At 42.2% G+C, this 12,599-nt stretch overlaps 1 long non-coding RNA gene across 1 annotated transcript; it reads left to right on the top strand.

The window, feature by feature from the left end:
* The first annotated feature begins 8,864 nt into the window (after positions 1–8,864).
* On the top strand, positions 8,865–12,043 carry LOC124039204. Its single transcript, XR_006839522.1, has 3 exons — positions 8,865–9,324; positions 9,421–9,508; positions 11,866–12,043. It is a non-coding gene; the product is annotated as an uncharacterized LOC124039204 (long non-coding RNA).
* Positions 12,044–12,599: the final 556 nt, after the last annotated feature.

Raw genomic sequence — 12,599 nt, 5'->3', positions numbered from 1 at the left:
GCACCAATGTCGGGGGAAACACTGTGCACCTGGCATCCTAGTTAGCGTGCACTGCGCCCGGCCCGCCACAGGAGTCGCTGGCCAAGCAACTGCACACAAGACTAAGATCATCATGCACAATGCCAAGCATCGGCTGGAGTGGTGTAAAGCCCACCGCCATTGGACTCTGGAGTGATGAATCACGCTTCACCATCTGGCAGTCCGACGGACAAATCTGGGTTTGGCGGATGCCAGGAGAACGCTACCAGCCCCAATGCTCTATGCATAGTCACTTACCTCAACTATCACCGCACATTGACTCGGAACCGGTGTCCCCTGTATATAGCCTCGTTATCGTTATGTAATTTTCTTGTGTTACCTTTTGATACATTATTTTTGCTTTAGTTTATTTAGTAAATATTTCCTTAACTCTATTTCCTGAACTGCATCTTTGGTTAAGGGCTTATAAGAATTTCACTGTAAGGTCTACACCTGTTGTATTTGGCGCATGTGACAAATAACATGTGATTTGATTTGAAAAGTTTAGTGGAGGTTGAATAATGGTCTGGGGCTGTTTTTTATGGTTCGGGCTAGGCCCCTTAGTTCCAGTGTAGGGAAATCTTAACGCTACAGCATACAATGACATTCTAGACGATTTTGTGCTTCCAACTTTGTGGCAACAGTTTGGGCAAGGCCCTTTCTTGTTCCATCATGACAATGCCCCCATGTACAAAGCGAGGTCCATACAGAAATGGTTTGTTGAGATCGGTGTGACCTGCCCTGCACAGAGCCCTGACCTCAACCCCATCGAGCACCTTTGGGATGAATTGGAACGCCAACCACGAGCCAGGCCTAATCAGTGCCCGACCTCACTAATGCTCTTGGGGCTGAATGGAAGCAAGTCCCCGCAGCAATGTTCCAACATCTAGTGGAAAGCCTTCCCAGAAAAGTGGAGGCTGTTACAGCAGCAAAGGGGCGGAACAACTCCATATGAATGCCCAAGATTTTGGAATGAGATGTTGGACGAGCAGGTGTCCACCTACTTTTGGCCAAGCAGTGTATTTGCTCCTACAACCTTAGACATACATTATTTTAATTCAAGATAATCCATAGGAGTTACTGCAGATGTATTACAGAATGTATGTAATGTACCTAGAAAAATAATTATGTTGGAAATGCAAAAAACAAAAAGGAACACTATTACGCAAGCTGCTGTCCTGTGACAAACTGAGACCATTTTGGGATAATGTCTGTGCTTTTATGTCATTGTGTTTAGGAATTTATCTCCACGATTATGTCTTTTGAGAAATGAAAATATTTGTGACCAATATCAAAGAAAGTTCTAGGTCTAATTGCTGCAAAACATTTTTTACATATACATCAATTGGAAAGCATCATACTCACTGTCAACCACGAACTGGAGGGCTGCAATACATTACATTCAATTAGATTCTGTGTTTTGTCAAATTAAGCAAAGAAAATACATGTTTGATCTGGAAATCTGGAATCTGGAAACCTACCGTGTCTGACCTTACTAATGTTCTTGTGGATGAATGGAACCAAGTCTCCGCAGCAATGTTCCAACAGGGGGGACCAACTGATTTTGGAATGAGACGTTCGACTTGCAGGTGTCCACATACTTTTGGCTATGTAGTGTATTTAGCTTTCAGAGGAGTGTTTTATGAGCTTCTGTTAGAGTGATTCTCTGGTACTTTTGTGTACTTTTTAGCCAGTGGTTCTGAAATTAGGACTCACGAGACAAAAGTGGTCCCTGAAAATTGTGTACCACATCACATATGTACAGATATGTACACCATGTATTTTCTCTCCGTGTGTGTGTCTTGCTAGCTGTCATTGAAATGGCGAGGGGCTGAAGCTCATAGGCTAGAACACAAATTGCTACTGGGCTGTCCCATGTGGGGGAAATGTATGGGAAAATGGTGTAGAACAGCATCTAGAAAAACAGTTGCTTTCAAACTATGGATTTGTGTGGCTGATTGAGGTAAAATAATAATTATGCTCGTAGATTATACATGTACACTGCTCAAAAAAAGGGAACACTAAAATAACACATCCTGGATCTGAATGAATGAAATATTCTTATTAAATAATTTTTTCTTGACAGTGTTGAATGTGCTGACAACAAAATCACACAAAAATTATCAATGGAAATCAAATTTATCAACCCATGGAGGTCTGGATTTGGAGTCACACTCAAAATTAAAGTGGAAAACCACACTACAGGCTGATCCAACTTTGATGCAATGTCCTTAAAACAAGTAAAATTGAGGCTCAGTAGTGTGTGCGGCCCCCACGTGCCTGTATGACCTCCCTACAATGCCTGGGCATGCTCCTCCCAGACCTGGACTAAAGCATCCACCAACTCCTGGACAGTCTGTGGTGCAACGTGGCGTTGGTGGATGGAGCGAGACATGATGTCCCAGATGTGCTCAATTGGATTCAGGTCTGGGGAACGGGCGGGTCAGTCCATAGCATCAATGCCATCCTCTTGCAGGAACTGCAGACACACTCCAGCCACATGAGGTCTAGCATTGTCTTGCATTAGGAGGAACCCAGGGCCAACCGCACCAGCATATGGTCTCACAAGGGGTCTGAGGATCTCATCTCGGTACCTAATGGCAGTCAGGCTACCTCTGGTGAGCACATGGAGGGCTGTGCGACCCCCCCCACGCACCATGACTGACCCACCGCCAAACCGGTCATGCTAGAGGACGTTGCAGGCAGCAGAACGTTCTCCACGGCGTCTCCAGAATCTGTCACGTCTGTCACATGTGCCCAGTGTGAACCTGCTTTCATCTGTGAAGAGCACAGGGCGCCAGTGGCGAATTTGCCAATCTTGGTGTTCTCTGGCAAATGCCAAACATCCTGCACGGTGTTGGACTGTAAGCACAACCCCCACCTGTGGACGTACCGTTTGTGGCCTGCTGGAGGTCATTTTGCAGGGCTCTGGCAGTGCTCCTCCTGCTCCTCCTTGCACAAAGGCGGAGGTAGTGGTCCTGCTGCTGGGTTGTTGCCCTCCTACGGCCTCCTCCACGTCTCCACGTCTCCTGATGTACTGGCCTGTCTCCTGGTAGCGCCTCCATGCTCTGGACACTACGCTGACAGACACAGCAAACCTTCTTGCCACAGCTCGCATTGATGTGCCATCCTGGATGAGCTGCACTACCTGAGCCACTTGTGTAGGTTGTAGACTCCGTCTCATGCTACCACTAGAGTGAAAGCACCGCCAGCATTCAAAAGTGACCAAAACATCAGCCAGGAAGCATAGGAACTGAGAAGTGGTCTGTGGTCACCCCCTGCAGAACCACTCCTTTATTGGGGGTGTCTTGCTAATTGCCTATCATTTCCACCTGTTGTCAATTCCATTTGCACAACAGCATGTGAAATTTATTGTCAATCAGTGTTGCTTCCTAAGTGGACAGTTTGATTTCACAGAAGTGTGATTGACTTGGAGTTACATTGTGTTGTTTAAGTGTTCCCTTTATTTTGTTGAGCAGTGTATGAACTACACATTGACACATCCAGTGGGAGGTTTAAAAAATACTTATTAGTCGTCAAAGTTCCGGAGCATGTCTTTAACTAGGATCCAATTCACCTCTTCTGCTGCTGAACCTTGGCAGTTGGCATCCCTCAAGGCCTGAGAGGTGTGCTTTGGATCAGGAAGCAGCACTTCTCTAGGCAATTTCTTCACCCGTTTCTATTTTGCCAGGGCAGGATCTTTCCATTTAGGAGATGATGTTTGTCTAACAGCCACTCTTGTTACAACAATAGTTGTGTGTTATTTCTGGACCCTAACACTGGACACAGTTTAGATAAGATCCGTAGGCATCGAATAGCTCTTACTGTTGTGCGAACCCACTTTATTCTCAAATTGGTTATTAACAGTGACTCCCTGGTCTCATGTTGCACAGAGTAACAAAGAGACTAAAGGGGCATTTAAACTGGCTGGTCAGTCATGTTGCCCCATTTGAAAGCGATTGAAATCAACAGCTCAGATGTTTTGAGGTAAATACCCATGGAAGTAAAAACCTAAGCCTTTGACTCGCAGGCTACCGAGGGACAACAGAAAGACTATTGATGGAAGGAACGTGTGGGAACAAAGTGTCCTGTATACTCCCCACAGACAGATCGACTGGCTAGTCTTTTCAAGAGACCTTATGAAGATCTTATCAGGCATGTCATAGACATTCATTAAAAACCATCTCACATGCTTCAACAAAGGTTAATAGGTGCCCTTCTTTTCTAATGGACTTTTACAGACCTTTCAAGATTATCACTCAATTACTGAATCACCTCTGAGCATTCTAATGGAATCTCGGAGTACAATCTGACAACGTGTTTCGAGTCCTCAGGCTAGACTCGCTGTCAATACCCCATTAAGGCAGAGAAGAGGCAGGGCAGGAGAGGGGCAGAGGGGAGGGAGGGAGGGAGGCTGGAGGGAACCACTGGCATATCCACTGCAATGTCAAGACAAAAAACATGTCCGCCGTCTGACACACGGCAGCTAAAAAAAACAGAGATAAATCTTATCGTACATAATGAATCGGTTTGTATTTACCATACACACCAAATATATATATATACACAATATACACTTAACAAAACTAAAAGCAGTAAAAATGGCTGCATTTATTATACTACTGTAATAACAAAACCGTCTTATTTAAAGTATGTTGCTACTACACTTCCTTATATGATGTTATGTTCTGTAAGCGGCATTAATTAAACATGAGATCACACTTTAATCAGATCAGAGGAATCCAAAGTAGTAACAAACCTAAGGGACTGAAACTCAGGTGATGGTGAATATTTTAGGCTGGTTGTCCTTGTAGCCGTCTTCCTGTATCAAACCCCAACCACTCCTGTGTCTGCAGGGGGAAGAGTTGAGCAGGAGCCGAGTCTGTGGTTTGCTGATTTATAACACTCCATCACTGAACCTGGCTGCCCTGCCTTCCCACGCACCAGTGGTGCTCGGATATATGGGAGCCCTACCTGGAACTCTTACACAACAGAGGAATGGCAGAACACACACACACACACACTGCGATGTTGAGAGAGCTAGTACATAACTATTTCACTGCACCTATTATACCTGGTGTGAACTCTGTACGTGACAAATAACGATTTGATTTGACACACACACAGGTTGCTTTGCTCCCAGGCCATACCCATGACCTTCCCTAGCAGCTCAAGTAAGCTGAAGAATGGGACAGAAGAATGCAGTGCTACCTGAGATAAATTGCAATCATATTCTGATCGGTCAACCGTTTGCAGCCAACTATTTCCAGCCAAGAGTCTTGGCTGCAAATGGTATTTAAAATGAGCCACCACAAAAATACTTAACATTAATCATGACTAGAGAAAAATCTACTCTATAGAGATCACTAATCATTGCTGCTGGCATAAACAATGTCTGTGATATTTGATAAATAATAATAATAATAATACATTTACATTTACATTTAAGTCATTTAGCAGACGCTCTTATCCAGAGCGACTTACAAATTGGTGCATTCACCTTATGACATCCAGTGGAACAGCCACTTTACAATAGTGCATTTAAATCTAATACTTCTAATAATATTATATATATTTTATAGGGCTCTTCATGACACAAGGAATCTCAAAGTTGCTGTAAGAACTAAAACTACAACAAATTCATGAAGTCTCAAAGTCTGATAGTCCTAGTCCTGAAGTTTGTAGATATTGTATGAAAACCGCAACAATCAAATGAGAACGAGGTGATATCAATATCCCCAGTGAGCTATTCCAAAATAACTACAGGGTGTCATTAGGATTCAGAGAACAACATGTACAGAATTCAAACTTTGCCTGCAAGAGATGTTTGGATTGTAAAAGTTAGAGAGCCTTATTTATCCCTGTATGTTCTTTATCATACTGTACACCTGATAGAAAGATAATGACAACATAGCATTAAAAGGGGCAATCAGGGACTCAGACAGTGGAACTAAGCTCACGAGGCATATGCAAGTTTTGTTACTAAAGCACCTTATACCACCCACCACTGCGACCTGTATACTCTAGTCGGCTGGCCCTCGTTACATATTCGTCACCAGACCCACAGGCTCCAGGTCATCTACGAGTCCATGCTAGGTAAAGCTCCGCCTTATCTCAGTTCACTGGTCACGATGGCAACACCCACCCGTAGCATGCGCTCCAGCAGGTGTATCTCACTGATCATCCCTAAAGCCAACACCTCATTTGGCCACCTTTCCTTCCAGTTCTCTGCTGACTGTGACTGGAACGAATTGCAAAAATCGCTGAAGTTGGAGACTTTTATCTCCATCACCAACTTTAAACATCTGCTATCTGAGCAGCTAACCGATCGCTGCAGCTGTACATAGTCCATCGGTAATCGGTATATAGCCCACCCAAATTACCTACCTTTTGTATGTGTCGAACTGCTTTGCTTTATCTTGGCCAGGTCGCAGTTCTAAATGAGAACTTGTTCTCAACTAGCCTACCTGGTTAAATAAAAGTTAAATAAATAAACAAAATAAGTATTCTTCGAGAATCAATAGCTATATGTCGTTCGTTTAAAAGTTTTACAAAGTTACGTTTGAATCCCAGACTGTCACTTTAAACATGAAGAAATCGGAGACAGACGAGGAGAGAGAAGGAGAAAGGGGGTGATTAGAGAGCGTCTGAAAGACATAAATAATGTCTGCGAGAGAGACAGAGAGAACGTGTGATAGGGTGAGAAGACTATGCGTTGTAATATGACCCAGACAGACACCAGGATATCAAGGACATAAGCCTATTAAGAAATAGTGTTGTCTGACACGATTCAAAGCACAGCATCAAAGGAGTGTTGGCGCAATATCATCACAAATCAGATGAGGCTATCTTACTGTGTCAGACACTCTCAGACTGCGTTTTTTACACCCAGGGCGACATTTTAGGAGATGGTTGAGCAGAGCGGTATTATGATTTCATTATTTCCCAAATAAACGATCAACTCCGCACTTCAGTTCAAAAAGAAAGTGAGTACATGGAATCACAATGAAGACACATAGAAAAGAGTATTTGAATTCATGTTTATCAATATGAGGGAACCAATAGGAATGCTCCATTAACATGGAGCTGTATGGGGAATGAATTTGTTACTTTTGTGTTGTTCGGCTTATCCAATTACCAGCCAAACAGGCCCATTGAGCTGCATCCATAATTCAGAAAACAAGCTTACTTGTGGAGACGCCATGGCTCCAGATGGGCCGCAGATTCTGTGTTCTCGGCCAAATCACAGGAGGCCCCCCAATCCAGCAACATCTTCAAACTTTCAAGTTTCAGGAAACACACAAGCAGGCAAACACACACACATACACTAAGCCCAAATGGCTGTTATCCAGCAGATAAAACAAAAACAATATTACTTGGGTAGAAGGCAAAACAACCATGAATCAAACATGGTACATAGTCTGTCTCCATATTATAGCACTCTGTCCATTTATAATGGACAATATTAACATTCCCACTGAAGTAATGTATTTTTCCTTGAACCACTAAAACGTGCGCAGCATTTCCCAAACTAGGGGTGATGTTCACCCTACACAGAAGATCATACAAAATGATTGCCTGATTATCTTCTGAACTTCCCAATACCTTTCTGATGCATTTCAGTCAATTCAAACCATACTTCCTTCAGCTTGAAATACTGCCAAAAGTACTGTCAGACTGATTTATAATAGACCGTCGTAGCCCCAATTTAAAAAGTAAACATTGGCCGTTGATTACACTTCTTTTTTTTTGACATGGTGGGATAGCAAAAACATTTTGATATCAAAATGGGGTCGCGGGCCCAAAAAGGGAGATGCATCCTTAAATGCACTCCCTCAACTGACTGTAAAACCAATGAAAATAAAGTTTGAAGTGAATAAAATTAATGGTAAGAGACCAACATAGCCAACTTGATTTACTGTAGTTTGACAGGCCTCAGATGTGGTTTCGATGAGTGTGGAGTGTGTAGACATTTTTACAGATTTGTTGTAGAACACATCAGCCATTAAACCCCATTCATCTGTGGTGTCTGTCACAGACCAGATGTGCAGTGACAGCAGCTCACACTCTCAAGGGTATGTTGTCACTGCAGAGATTTCACACACATATTTAATTTCTAAACACAGAAACACAAAACACAAGCACCACATCCGATACAAACCACAACACAACCTGGCCATAAACGCACAAAAACACAGTAGCCTCCATGGGTTGGAACCGGTTTCATGGAACAGAACCAAAAATCAAATCATGACATTTTTAGAGGAACAGAACCAGAACGAAAGTGGTCTATACTGTTCTGGAACAGACTCATTATTTAAAAGCATGGCAACTGGTTAATAACCTTGTTTTATGTTCCAAGTATTTTTTTTGTCCCACAAAACAAACATTAAAGCATAGTCGGCTGTAGCTACTGACATTACACACATGCTTCAGAAATTAGGAGAGAGATTTTTTAATTAGAGAATCTAATTAACTTTCAACGCGAGTTAAGGATACAATAGTTATCACGTTTCACATTGGATTTATTAACTACAAAAAGGTAAGATGTGTTTTTTTGAGATTCTGGTGCCCCTCTGCACACAAAAGCTTGTTAGTTAGCTCTGGTCAAGCTCTCGTCGACTCGGCGGAATTAGATGTAATTGTAATGACCGATGCTGGAGATGAGACGCAGGTATGGGGAGTCAACATTTAATCAAGAACAGACAACAGACCAACATCGGCACACGGGTAAAACAATGACAAACGACAATTAATTCTGGAGCAGCGAACGGAGCGGGGAACCAGATAGATATAGGGGAGGTAATGACAACGTTGATTGAGTCCAGGTGAGTCCAATAAGCACTGATGCGCGTGACAGGGGGAAGGCAGGAGTGTGCAACGCTGAGGAGCCTGGCTCCCTCGAGCGGCAGGGTGGAAGTGCGGGAGCTGGCGTGACAGTAATGTAATTGAACAGAGTCATGATCAAGGGCTAGCTCTGGTACAACGTTAGTTGTGCCAACTCTCTGAAGTTCAAAGACATTCAAAGTTCCTCATAGAAGCCGCTCCTCTGTAGGTATAATTATATTTTCCTAATTCAGATGTCATAACAGCAAGATTCCCAGTGCTTCATGCTCAGTGCTCTCCTCACCTGCGAAATTTCAGTTGCATTTCGCACCTGTTAGTGTTTCATACTGGAGAGGGAATGCAGATCAACGACGCTGGACAGAGTGGAATCAGGTGTATCAAAAAGGCCGTTTATTGGTCAAAGATATCTTGTTCTACATCGTGCACGGATCTAGTTCATATAACCCGATGAGGGGTCAGGTGAAAAAGAGGACTTATACAAAGGTTACATTCATTTTTATACCTAGAATAAAGTAGGTATAGCCTTGTCGTGACGTCTTCTGAATGGTCCCGTAGGGTTGGAGGCGGACCCGCTCTAGCCAGAGTAGAAGCCCCCATTGGTGCACAGCAGTCTTCTGTTCTGAGGACCCGACCAGTAAAAGAGGTGAAGACTGTTTATGTTTGTGTCAGGGGTTCGTGAGGTAGAGGGGCAGTTTACTATGGCTGGGTGTATGTGTTCATGCGATGGAATGTCTTTGTTTCCTGGGGTCGTAAGACAACAAGCTGAGGGGATAGTGTTAGGGGGTAGTTTTATTGCTGGCTGTGTGAGCTAGTTCCGGTTTTAGCAGTGGTACATAAGATGACTTGAGTCAGGCGGATTAGCTTAGCGCTGTATAATATGAGCTATGTGTATGAATATTTATATAACACACCCTACTGTACACTGCACTTGTCTGTCCAATGCATGTACAGTGGGGCAAAAAAATATTTAGTCAGCCACCAATTGTGCAAGTTCTCCCACTTAAAAAGATGAGAGGCCTGTAATTTTCATCATGGGTACACTTCAACTATGACAGACAAAGTGAGAATTTTTTTTTCTAGAAAATCACATTGTAGGATTTTTAATGAATTTATTTGCAAATTATGGTGGAAAATAAGTATTTGGTCAATAACAAAAGTTTCTCAATACTTTTATATACCTTTGTTGGCAATGACAGAGGTCAAATGTTTTCTGTAAGTCTTCACAAGGTTTTCACACACTGTTGCTGGTATTTTGGCCCATTCCCCCATGCAGATCTCCTCTAGAGAAGTGATGTTTTGGGGCTGTTGCTAGGCAACACAGACTTTCAACTCCCTCCAAAGATTTTGTATGGGGTTGAGATCTGGAGACTGGCTAGTCCACTCCAGGACCTTGAAATGCTTCTTACGAAGCCACTCCTTCGTTGCCTGGGCGGTGTGTTTGGGATCATTGTCATGCTGAAAGACCCAGCCACGTTTCATCTTCAATGCCCTTGCTGATGGAAGGAGGTTTTCACTCAAAATTTCACAACACATGGCCCCATTCATTCTTTCCTTTACACGGATCAGTCGTCCTGGTCCCTTTGCAGAAAAACAGCCCCAAAGCATGATGTTTCCACCCCCATGCTTCACAGTAGGTATGGTGTTCTTTGGATGCAACTCAGCATTCTTTGTCCTCCAAACACGACTAGTTGAGTTTTTACCAAAAAGTTATATTTTGGTTTCATCTGACCATTTGACATTCTCCCAATCTTCTTCTGGATCATCCAAATGCTCTCTAGCAAACTTCAGACGGGCCTTCAGACGGGCCTGGACATGTACTGGCTTAAGCAGGGGGATTTGAGTCCCTGGCGGCGTAGTGTGTTACTGATGGTAGGCTTTGTTACTTTAGTCCCAGCTCTCTGCAGGTCATTCACTAGGTCCCCCCGTGTGGTTCTGGGATTTTTGCTCACCGTTCTTGTGATCATTTTAACCCCACTGGGTGGGATCTTGCGTGGAGCCCCAGATCGAGAGGGATTATCAGTGGTCTTGTATGTCTTCCATGTCCTAATAATTGCTCCCACAGTTGATTTATTCAAACCAAGCTGCTTACCTATTGCAGATTCAGTCTTCCCAGCCTGGTGCAGGTCTATAATTTTGTTTCTGGTGTCCTTTAACAGCTCTTTGGTCTTGGCCATAGTGGAGTTTGGAGTGTGACTGTTTGAGGTTGTGGACAGGTGTCTTTCATACTGATAACAAGTTCAAACAGGTGCCATTAATACAGTTAACGAGTGGAGGACAGAGGAGCCTCTTAAAGAAGAAGTGACAGGTCTGTGAGAGCCAGAAATTGTGCTTGTTTGTAGGTGACCAAATACTTATTTTCCACCATAATTTGCAAATAAATTCATAAAAAATCCTACAATGTGATTTTCTGGATTTTTTTCCTCATTTTGTCTCTCATAGTTGAAGTGCACCTATGATGAAAATTACAGGCTCTCTCATCTTTTGAAGTGGGAGAACTTGCATAATTGGTGGCTGACTAAATACTTGTTTGCCCCACTGTATATATTGTAGCTTGCCTGCTCTACCCATTGGTGTAATTTAATGTCGAGCTAAAATCAAAATTATTGCAGAGGTTTAAAAAGGAACAATATAAACAACAGTTTTTTTGGGAGGTTCTAACTGGTTCAGAACTAAAAATGATGTATGGTTTTGTTTAGAACGAAACAATTGGAAAATCATTTAGGATCCAACTCATGATAGCCTAAACAAAGATAACTTAGGTCAGGGCGTGAGAGTAATAGGGTTCCTTATAGTTTTTTGCATCTCTAACAGAGATATGACATTTCTTGGCACATTACATGCATTCTGGCAGGAGTGTAATACATCCTATGGATTATCTTGAATTGCAATAATTTATGTTTTTATGTTGTAGGAGCTTATAATGAACATTTTACACATATCTGTGACCAATTTTCTCATCAGTTTCTTCCTTGAGATCTATTTCCCATTTCTTCTTTATAGGTTCTGAGCTATCAGGTACAGATTCAATCAACCCTTGATAGAATTTGGCAAACAACTTCTTTGGCAGCTTCTCTCAGTATTTTTTTGATACTAAAGTGATTGCATATGATTTCTCAGTTGTAAGAATTGAAAGATTTTTGGACAACACAAATGTATCTTGTAATTGATTGTATGACAATAGAGCGGTTATAATAAATATGCTCAAAATTCATGATGGCACTTTGGAACCAGAACTTAATAAAGGTATTGTCATTAAATGCTGGAGGTAATGTCAGTTTTCTCAAATACAAATTGAATTGAAAATCAATGGATTTTCTTTAAATCCTTGGACCCAAAGTAGTGAATATGTTTTAAATCATAGGGTATTACATTTACTCCTTCATTCACAAGGATAGTGTGCTGTCCATTGTTTAAGTGAACGCAGTTGTGCGTCCCAGGAAATACATTTTCATATGAGGGAGTCCAAGACTTCCAGCTTTGAAAGACATGTGTAAAACAGTACATTTGACTCTAGATTTTTTTCGATTCCAATTAAAGTTGTAAAGTAAAAAAAAAAAAGTTCCATTAAAGTTGGATGGAATTGAAACTGGTAAGGCTATGTTCATTTTGATTATGTTGACCCTACCTAACATAGAAATAGGGAGAGTGTGTCTTAGTCTATGCCGCTCTGACATTGCTTATCCAAAGATTTATATATTCTTAAATTCCATTCCTGTACTTTAGATTTGTGTGTA

The sequence above is a fragment of the Oncorhynchus gorbuscha genome, linkage group LG07, assembly GCF_021184085.1.
Source record: "Oncorhynchus gorbuscha isolate QuinsamMale2020 ecotype Even-year linkage group LG07, OgorEven_v1.0, whole genome shotgun sequence".
NCBI classification, from domain to species: domain Eukaryota; kingdom Metazoa; phylum Chordata; class Actinopteri; order Salmoniformes; family Salmonidae; genus Oncorhynchus; species Oncorhynchus gorbuscha.
Note: the sequence above shows the minus strand (reverse complement) of the source record. Positions and strands in the feature narration are given on the sequence as shown.